The sequence below is a fragment of the Paramisgurnus dabryanus genome, unplaced genomic scaffold (assembly GCF_030506205.2).
Source record: "Paramisgurnus dabryanus unplaced genomic scaffold, PD_genome_1.1 h2tg000201l_1_65804__unordered_in_group24, whole genome shotgun sequence".
Lineage (NCBI taxonomy): Eukaryota > Metazoa > Chordata > Actinopteri > Cypriniformes > Cobitidae > Paramisgurnus > Paramisgurnus dabryanus.
Window position 1 is genome coordinate 52501 of NW_027394110.1, and position 10000 is coordinate 62500.

General features: G+C 65.7%; 1 non-coding gene across 1 annotated transcript in view; it reads left to right on the plus strand.

The window, feature by feature from the left end:
* The first annotated feature begins 9476 nt into the window (after window positions 1–9476).
* LOC135765465 (18S ribosomal RNA) overlaps window positions 9477–10000 on the plus strand; it is a 1855-nt gene continuing 1331 nt past the window's right edge. Inside the window, exon 1 of the ribosomal RNA XR_010540747.1 lies at window positions 9477–10000. This exon is cut by the window's right edge and continues 1331 nt beyond it. This is a non-coding gene — a ribosomal RNA (18S ribosomal RNA).

The window sequence follows — 10000 nt, forward strand, 5'->3', positions numbered from 1 at the left end:
TCGTATCTCGGCCGGGGAAAGGGTTAGAGAGGCGAGGGTTGGCTCGTTGGAAAGGTCCCTCCGCGGGGCGTCCGAGGGTGGGTGTCCCGAAGGGCTGCGGCGAAGGGCTCCGGAGCTACGGCCGTGGGAATATCAAGGGGTGGTACCCCGTATCTCGGCCGGGGAAAGGGTTAGAGAGGCGAGGGTTGGCTCGTTGGAAAGGTCCATTCGCGGGGCGTCCGAGGGTGGGTGTCCCGAAGGGCTGCGGCGAAGGGCTCCGGAGCTACGGCCGTGGGAATATCAAGGGGTGGTACCCCGTATCTCGGCCGGGGAAAGGGTTAGAGAGGCGAGGGTTGGCTCGTTGGAAAGGTCCCTCCGCGGGTCGTCCGAGGGTGGGTGTCCCGAAGGGCTGCGGCGAAGGGCTCCGGAGCTACGGCCGTGGGAATATCAAGGGGTGGTACCCCGTATCTCGGCCGGGCTTAGGGTTAGAGAGGCGCGGGTTGGCTCGTTGGATAGGTCCGCTCCGGTAGAGCAACCGACCCAAGGGACGAGTCGATCCGACCCAAGGCGCCCGAGCTACGGGCGTTTAAAGGTCAGGCGGTGGTGCCCCGTATCTCGGCCGGGCTTGGGGTTAGAGAGACGCGGGTTGGCTCGTTGGAAAGGTCCCCTCCGGTGGAGCAACCGACCCAAAGGGCGAAGTCCTGGGACTTTGTGCGCCGGAGCTACGGGCGTTTAAAGGTCAGGCGGTGGTGCCCCGTATCTCGGCCGGGCTTAGGGTTAGAGAGACGAGGGTTGGCTCGTTGGAAAGGGCCGCTCCGGTAGAGCAACCGACCCAAAGGGCGAGTCGATCCGAGCAAAGGCGTCCGAGCTGCGGCCGTGGGAAAATCCGCGGAGGGACCGCCGTATCTCGGCCGGGCTTGGGGTTAGGGAGAAGCGGGTAGGCTCGTTCGAAAGGTCCCCTCGGGTGGAGCAACCGACCCAAAGGGCGAGTCGATCCGAGCAAAGGCGCCCGAGTTACGGCCGTTTAAAGGTCAGGCGGTGGTACCCCGTATCTCGGCCGGGCTTAGGGTTAGAGAGACGAGGGTTGGCTCGTTGGAAAGGTCCGCTCGGGTGGAGCAACAGACCCAAAGGGCGAGTCGATCCGAGCAAAGGCGCCCGAGCTGCGGCCGTTGGAAAATCCGGGGAGGGACCGCCGTATCTCGGCCGGGCTTAGGGTTAGAGAGAAGCGGGTTGGCTCGTTGGATAGGGCCGCTCCGGTAGAGCAACCGACCCGAAGGGCGAGTCGATCCGAGCAAAGGCGCCCGAGCTGCGGCCGTGGGAAAATCCGCGGAGGGACCGCCGTATCTCGGCCGGGCTTAGGGTTAGAGAGAAGCGGGTTGGCTCGTTGGATAGGGCCGCTCCGGTAGAGCAACCGACCCAAAGGGCGAGTCGATCCGAGCAAAGGCGCCCGTGCTGCGGCCGTGGGAAAATCCGCGGAGGGACCGCCGTATCTCGGCCGGGCTTAGGGTTAGAGAGACGAGGGTTGGCTCGTTGGATAGGGCCGCTCCGGTAGGGCAACCGACCCAAAGGGCGAGTCGATCCGAGCAAAGGCGCCCGTGCTGCGGCCGTGGGAAAATCCGGGGAGGGACCGCCGTATCTCGGCCGGGCTTAGGGTTAGAGAGACGAGGGTTGGCTCGTTGGATAGGGCCGCTCCGGTAGAGCAACCGACCCAAAGGGCGAGTCGATCCGAGCAAAGGCGCCCGTGCTGCGGCCGTGGGAAAATCCGGGGAGGGACCGCCGTATCTCGGCCGGGCTTAGGGTTAGAGAGACGAGGGTTGGCTCGTTGGATAGGGCCGCTCCGGTAGAGCAACCGACCCAAAGGGCGAGTCGATCCGAGCAAAGGCGCCCGTGCTGCGGCCGTGGGAAAATCCGGGGAGGGACCGCCGTATCTCGGCCGGGCTTAGGGTTAGAGAGACGAGGGTTGGCTCGTTGGATAGGGCCGCTCCGGTAGAGCAACCGACCCAAAGGGCGAGTCGATCCGAGCAAAGGCGCCCGTGCTGCGGCCGTGGGAAAATCCGGGGAGGGACCGCCGTATCTCGGCCGGGGAAAGGGTTAGAGAGACGAGGGTTGGCTCGTTGGATAGGGCCGCTCCGGTAGAGCAACCGACCCAAAGGGCGAGTCGATCCGAGCAAAGGCGCCCGTGCTGCGGCCGTGGGAAAATCCGGGGAGGGACCGCCGTATCTCGGCCGGGGAAAGGGCTAGAGGCTCGCGGGTAGGCTCGTTCGAAAGCTCCCCTCCGGCATAGCGACCGACCCGAAGGGCGAAGGCCCCGGACCCGAGGCGCCCGAGAAACGGCCGTGGGAAAATCCGGGCATAGACCGCCGTATCTCGGCCGGGGAAGGGGCTAGAGGCTCGCGGGTAGGCTCGTTCGAAAGGCCCCCTCCGGCGGAGCGACCGACCCAAAGGGCGAAGGCCCCGGACCCGAGGCGCCCGAGATACGGCCGCGGGAATTTCCGCGAGCTTCGACCGGACGTATCTCCGGCGGGCGGGGTCGCACGGACCCGAGGCCGGGCTCGTCGGAAAGCCCCGGGACGGACCTTTCGAACGAGACCGGCCGCGCGTCCGGGCGACCTCCGAGGCGGACGCTAGGGGCGCCGGAGCCCCGGACGAGCGAAAATTCCGCGACCACCCGCCCGTATCTCGGCCCGGGAAAGGGCCAGAGACTCGAGGGAGGGCTCGTTCGAAAGCTCCCCTCCGGCATAGCGACCGACCCGAAGGGCGAAGGCCCCGGACCCGAGGCGCCCGAGAAACGGCCGTGGGAAAATCCCGCGGGGGTAGGCCGTATCTCGGCCCCGGAAAGGGCTAGCGACGCGCGGGTGGGCTCGTTCGAAAGGCCCCCCGCGGAGGAGCCACCCACCCGAAGGGCGAAGGCCCCGGACCCGGGGCGCCGGAGCAGCGCGGTAACGAAATTCGAATTTTCGACCGGAAGTATCTCGGGCCCCCGGGGTCGCACGGACCCGCGGCCGGTCTCGTCGGAAAGCCCCGGGCGAGACCTTTCCGACGAGCCCGGCCCCGAGTCCGTAGGACCTTCCCCGGCCGAGATACGGCGCCCGGCAGTTCATTGGCCGATATCTCGGAAACGGGGCGTCGTAGACGCTCCGTGGTATTGGTGACCTTGACGATGCCGGGTCAGACGAGTCGGCCGCGGGCACGGGCCCGGGGGCGCCGGCCGCCAGAGTCGGGTGGCTCGCGCACTTCCAGGCGGGCCGCTCGCGCACCTCCAGGCACCCCGACCCACTCGCCGAGGCCGACCGAGGTGCGCCGTCCCGGCCGCGGACCGGTCGGGGTCCCCTCTCGAAAGGGCAGTAGTGTGAACAGGTGCCATCGGGTATATAGGGGAAGGGGTCCTCTCGAACCAGGCCTTCGAACCCGCGCGAGCCTAGCCCGGCAAGGCTCACCCTCCCCGGCCACGGGTTCGGCCTCCGTCCCCCTGGAGGTCCGGCACCTCCAGGGTCCCCGACCCTGCCTCCCCTGCCCGAGGGGAGGCCTCCGAGGCGGGCCTGACAGGGCGGCCCTCCCTCCTGGAAGTCCGGTTCCTCCAGGGTCCCCGACCCTGCCTCCCCTGCCCGAGGGGAGGCCTCCGAGGCGGGCCTGACAGGGCGGCCCTCCCTCCTGGAAGTATGGTTCCTCCAGGGCACGCGTCCCTACCTCCGTAGCCCAGATGGGTGACTCCGAGGCGGGCCTGACAGGGCGGCCCTCCCTCCTGGAAGTCCGGTTCCTCCAGGGCACACGTCCCTGCCTCCTTAGCCCAGAGAGGTGACTCCGAGGCGGGCCTGACAGGGCGGCCCTCCCTCCTGGAAGTCCGGTTCCTCCAGGGCACACGTCCCTACCTCCGTAGCCCAGATGGGTGACTCGAAAGCGGGCCTGACAGGGCGGCCCTCCCTCCTGGAAGTCTGGTTCCTCCAGGGCACACGTCCCTGCCTCCTTAGCCCAGAGAGGTGACTCCGAGGCGGGCCTGACAGGGCGGCCCTCCCTCCTGGAAGTCCGGTTCCTCCAGGGCACACGTCTCTGCCTCCTTAGCCCAGAGAGGTGACTCCGAGGCGGGCCTGACAGGGCGGCCCTCCCTCCTGGAAGTCCGGTTCCTCCAGGGCACACGTCCCTGCCTCCTTAGCCCAGAGAGGTGACTCCGAGGCGGGCCTGACAGGGCGGCCCTCCCTCCTGGAAGTCCGGTTCCTCCAGGGCACACGTCTCTGCCTCCTTAGCCCAGAGAGGTGACTCCGAGGCGGGCCTGACAGGGCGGCCCTCCCTCCTGGAAGTCCGGTTCCTCCAGGGCACACGTCCCTACCTCCGTAGCCCAGACGGGTGACTCGAAAGCGGGCCTGACAGGGCGGCCCTCCCTCCTGGAAGTCTGGTTCCTCCAGGGCACACGTCCCTGCCTCCTTAGCCCAGAGAGGTGACTCCGAGGCGGGCCTGACAGGGCGGCCCTCCCTCCTGGAAGTCCGTTTCCTCCAGGGCACACGTCCCTACCTCCGTAGCCCAGATGGGTGACTCGAAAGCGGGCCTGACAGGGCGGCCCTCCCTCCTGGAAGTCTGGTTCCTCCAGGGCACACGTCCCTACCTCCGTAGCCCAGATGGGTGACTCGAAAGCGGGCCTGACAGGGCGGCCCTCCCTCCTGGAAGTCTGGTTCCTCCAGGGCACGCGTCCCTGCCTCCGTAGCCCAGATGGGTGACTCCGAGGCGGGCCTGACAGGGCGGCCCTCCCTCCTGGAAGTCTGGTTCCTCCAGGGCACACGTCCCTACCTCCTTAGCCCAGATGGGTGACTCGAAAGCGGGCCTGACAGGGCGGCCCTCCCTCCTGGAAGTCTGGTTCCTCCAGGGCACACGTCCCTACCTCCTTAGCCCAGATGGGTGACTCCGAGGCGGGCCTGACAGGGCGGCCCTCCCTCCTGGAAGTCTGGTTCCTCCAGGGCACGCGTCCCTACCTCCTTAGCCCAGAGAGGTGACTCCGAGGCGGGCCTGACAGGGCGGCCCTCCCTCCTGGAAGTCTGGTTCCTCCAGGGCACACGTCCCTACCTCCTTAGCCCAGATGGGTGACTCGAAAGCGGGCCTGACAGGGCGGCCCTCCCTCCTGGAAGTCTGGTTCCTCCAGGGCACACGTCCCTACCTCCTTAGCCCAGATGGGTGACTCGAAATCGGGCCTGACAGGGCGGCCCTCCCTCCTGGAAGTCTGGTTCCTCCAGGGCACACGTCCCTACCTCCTTAGCCCAGATGGGTGACTCGAAATCGGGCCTGACAGGGCGGCCCTCCCTCCTGGAAGTCTGGTTCCTCCAGGGCACACGTCCCTACCTCCTTAGCCCAGATGGGTGACTCGAAAGCGGGCCTGACAGGGCGGCCCTCCCTCCTGGAAGTCTGGTTCCTCCAGGGCACACGTCCCTACCTCCTTAGCCCAGATGGGTGACTCCGAGGCGGGCCTGACAGGGCGGCCCTCCCTCCTGGAAGTCTGGTTCCTCCAGGGCACACGTCCCTACCTCCTTAGCCCAGAGAGGTGACTCCGAGGCGGGCCTGACAGGGCGGCCCTCCCTCCTGGAAGTCCGGTTCCTCCAGGGCACACGTCCCTACCTCCTTAGCCCAGATGGGTGACTCGAAATCGGGCCTGACAGGGCGGCCCTCCCTCCTGGAAGTCCGGTTCCTCCAGGGCACACGTCCCTACCTCCTTAGCCCAGATGGGTGACTCGAAATCGGGCCTGACAGGGCGGCCCTCCCTCCTGGAAGTCTGGTTCCTCCAGGGCACACGTCCCTACCTCCTTAGCCCAGATGGGTGACTCGAAAGCGGGCCTGACAGGGCGGCCCTCCCTCCTGGAAGTCTGGTTCCTCCAGGGCACACGTCCCTACCTCCTTAGCCCAGATGGGTGACTCGAAAGCGGGCCTGACAGGGCGGCCCTCCCTCCTGGAAGTCTGGTTCCTCCAGGGCACACGTCCCTACCTCCTTAGCCCAGATGGGTGACTCGAAATCGGGCCTGACAGGGCGGCCCTCCCTCCTGGAAGTCTGGTTCCTCCAGGGCACACGTCCCTACCTCCTTAGCCCAGATGGGTGACTCGAAAGCGGGCCTGACAGGGCGGCCCTCCCTCCTGGAAGTCTGGTTCCTCCAGGGCACACGTCCCTACCTCCTTAGCCCAGATGGGTGACTCGAAAGCGGGCCTGACAGGGCGGCCCTCCCTCCTGGAAGTCAGGTTCCTCCAGGGCACACGTCCCTACCTCCGTAGCCCAGAGTGGTGACTCGAAAGCGGACGCGGGAGGGTGTACGTGGCGCACCCCCAGGCCGAAGAGAGGTCTCGTGAGCGGACGCGAGGGTGTACGACAGAAGGCCTGGAAGTCTCTGACTTCCAGGGTCACCGACCCTACCTCATGAGCCCGAAGAGGTGACTCGAATGCGGACGCGGGGGTGTACGTGGCGCACCCCCAGGCCGAAGAGAGGTCTCGTGAGCGGACACGAGAAGTACGACAGAGGGCCTGGAAGCAAAAGCGGGTGACTCGTGCACTTCCAGAAAAGGCAAAAGCGGGTGACTCGTGCACTTCCATAAAGCCGAAAAGAGGTCTCGTGAGCGGACACGAGAAGTACGACAGAGGGCCTGGAGGTAAAAGCGGGTGACTCGTGCACTTCCAGGGTCTCCGACCTTACGGCGCCTTCCGACGCGGGCGCCTCCTCCCGGACGAGCCACGGGAAGGGCCCCTTCTCTCAAGGGGCGGTCGTTTGAACAGGTGCCATCGGGTATATAGGGATGGGTGCCTCGAAGTGGACCTCCAGCGTCCTCCCTCCCTGCGACAGATCCCAAGAAAGGTCTGTGCGCGTCGGTGTGCGATGAACGAAAAACCGTTAAAAGAACTGGAACGGTTGGAACGGACGAAGGGCGTCTGATGTGAGGCAGCGCCCCGGGCGAGTGTCGGCCGAAGGCTCACAATTAAAGAGCTCATACCCGAAAGATGGGAAAAAACGATCCGCCCTGGATCATCAAGGCTAATGCCTAAAAACTAAAGCTACCTTGGGTGATGGAACTCGGCTACGGCCGCAAAACGATCCGCCCTGGATCATCAAGGCTAATGCCTAAAAACTAAAGCTACCTTGGGTGATGGAACTCGGCTACGGCCGCAAAACGATCCGCCCTGGATCAAGGCTACGGCCTAAAAACGGCAAAAAAAGATCCAAAAGTCCCTGGATCAAGGCGCTTCGGCTTAAAACCTGTGAAAAGATCCGCCCTGGATCAAGGCTACGGCCTTAAAACTGCTCAAAAGATCCGCCCTGGATCAAGGCTACGGCCTTAAAACTGCTAAAAAGATCCTAAAGTCTCTGGATCTAGGCTACGGCCTCAAAGACACACGTGTTGTGAGAAAAGATCCGCCCTGGATCTCCAGGCTACGGCCTCAAAGGTTCGACCCGACCATATATGCTCAGACACGGGCGAACACAAAAGCGTAACAACCCCTGTTGGAACCGTCGAAGGATCTCGGCGTCGGCCGTAAAACGGAAACCCCCCGGTCGTCGGTACGCGTGTGGCGGTCGAGGGCCCCCGGCCGCCGGTCGGGCGGGCGCGTGGATAGGTCTCCCGAGCGGTCAAGGAGTCCCGGAAGCCGGTCGGGCGAGCGGCCGGCCCCGGGGCACCCTACCCTCTCGGGCGCACCGACCCCACGCGTTTCGTCTCGGTCGGCGTCCGGGGTTCCGAGACACCCTTATGTATCTGTGTGACAGACGGAGTGGCACACCGTCTGCGGCGGGACAGGGCCGCCGACCGCGATGGAAGTCGAGTGTGGCGGCTTCCAGGGTCCAAGACCCTATAGACGGACGGAGTGGCGACCCGTCTGCGGCGGGCCAGGGCCGCCGACCGCGATGGAAGTCGAGTGGGGCGGCTTCCAGGGTCCAAGACCCTACAGACAGACGGAGTGGCGACCCGTCTGCGGCGGGCCAGGGCCGCCGACCGCGATGGAAGTCGAGTGGGGCGGCTTCCAGGGTCCAAGACCCTACAGACAGACGGAGTGGTGACCCGTCTGCGGCGGGACAGGGCCGCCGACCGTTACGGAAGTCGAGGGGGACGGCTTCCAGGGTCCAAGACCCTATCTGTGTGACAGACGAAGGTGCATCGTCTGGGGCGGGACAGGGCCGCCGACCGCTATGGAAGTCGAGTTGGGTTGCTCGTGAACTTCCAGGGTCCAAGACCCTCTCTTCGTGACCGACGAAGGTGCTCTGTCTGGGGCGGTACGGGGCCGCCGACCGCTATGGAAGTCGAGTTGGGTTGCTCGTGTACTTCCAGGGTCCAAGACCCTCTCTTCGTGACCGACGAAGGTGCTCTGTCTGGGGCGGTACGGGGCCGCCGACCGCTATGGAAGTCGAGTTGGGTGGCTCGTGCACTTCCAGGGTCCAAGACCCAACGCGTTTGACCGACGAAGGTGCCCCGTCCCCGGGCACGGACGGGGACGGGCCCGGCCTCCGGGCCGCCGTGGAAGTCGAGTCGGGTGGCTCTCGCACTTCCAGGGTCCTCGACCCTATCTGTCTGACCGACGAAGGCGCTTCGTCTCGGGCGGGCCAGGGCCGCCAGCCGCTATGGAAGCCGAGTCGGGTGGCTCGTGCGCTTCCAGGGTCCACGACCCTGCCTTCGTGACCGACGAAGGCGCTCTGTCTGGGGCGGTACAGAGCCGGGCCCCGTCCAGCAGGGGACGGTGGCCCGAACAGGTGCCATCGGGTATATAGGGAAGAGCACCTCGCTGATTCTCCAAGGTGATAGGCTACCGGATCCCATGACCTCTCGAGCCCAGCGAGAGGCCTCTCGAGCGGACACAAATGCCTCGAAAAAGTCCCTCTGCACTGAGGTAGTGACGATTCTTATTACGAATGGCAAATCATCCAAGGAAGGGACGAACCCGGCTGGCCTCGGCCGTTAAACGAGCCGGCTTCGTTCGGCCGCTAAACGAACCGGCGTCGTTCGGCCGCAAAACGAACCGGCGTCGGCCGCTAAACGAAACCCCGGGCGGGACAGGGCCGCCCACGTCTCAGCCTTAATGACCCGTTACGGGGTGACGCCCGGATACGCTTTGTGTGTCATGGCCCTGAGATTCTGGAAATCGAACTGCGCCTGGGGCAGGCCTCCGCCCGGCCGACGTTAGCGCGTCGGCCGCCATGGGCGGTCGGTTCCTCCCCGACCCGGCGCTCTCGCCTCCAGGGGGGCTCTCCGGAGCCCGCCCGACCCTTTCCGCGGGAGACTCAGACGGTCCGTCAGACGCGAAGGTCCGCCACCGGCGGCCGGCGAGGGCCTCGGCGACCGAGGGCGGAGACGCCCCCGGCCCGTCGCGGCCACCCGGCCCCGCGAAACGCACCTTTCCTCGGTTACGGCCCACCCGGCCGCCCCTCAGCCTACGAGAGGGGAGAGCCACACGAGAGTGGCCCCGGTCCCGCTCCCCCCGGGGGGTGGAAACCGGGACCCGCGCCGCGTGAACCCCGGGTCAGAGCGAGGCTCTCCTACGGCTACACTACCTGGTTGATCCTGCCAGTAACATATGCTTGTCTCAAAGATTAAGCCATGCAGGTCTAAGTGCACACGGCCGGTACAGTGAAACTGCGAATGGCTCATTAAATCAGTTATGGTTCCTTTGATCGCTCCACCCGTACTTGGATAACTGTGGCAATTCCAGAGCTAATACATGCAAACGAGCGCCGACCCGGCCCGCGAGGGCCGGGGACGCGTGCATTTATCAGACCCAAAACCCATCCGGGACGCGTCTCCGGGCGCGCCCCGGCCGCTTTGGTGACTCAGGATAACCTCGAGCCGATCGCGCGCCCCCGCGGCGGCGACGACTCATTCGAATGTCTGCCCTATCAACTTTCGATGGTACTTTAGGCGCCTACCATGGTGACCACGGGTGACGGGGAATCAGGGTTCGATTCCGGAGAGGGAGCCTGAGAAACGGCTACCACATCCAAGGAAGGCAGCAGGCGCGCAAATTACCCACTCCCGACTCGGGGAGGTAGTGACGAAAAATAACAATACAGGTCTC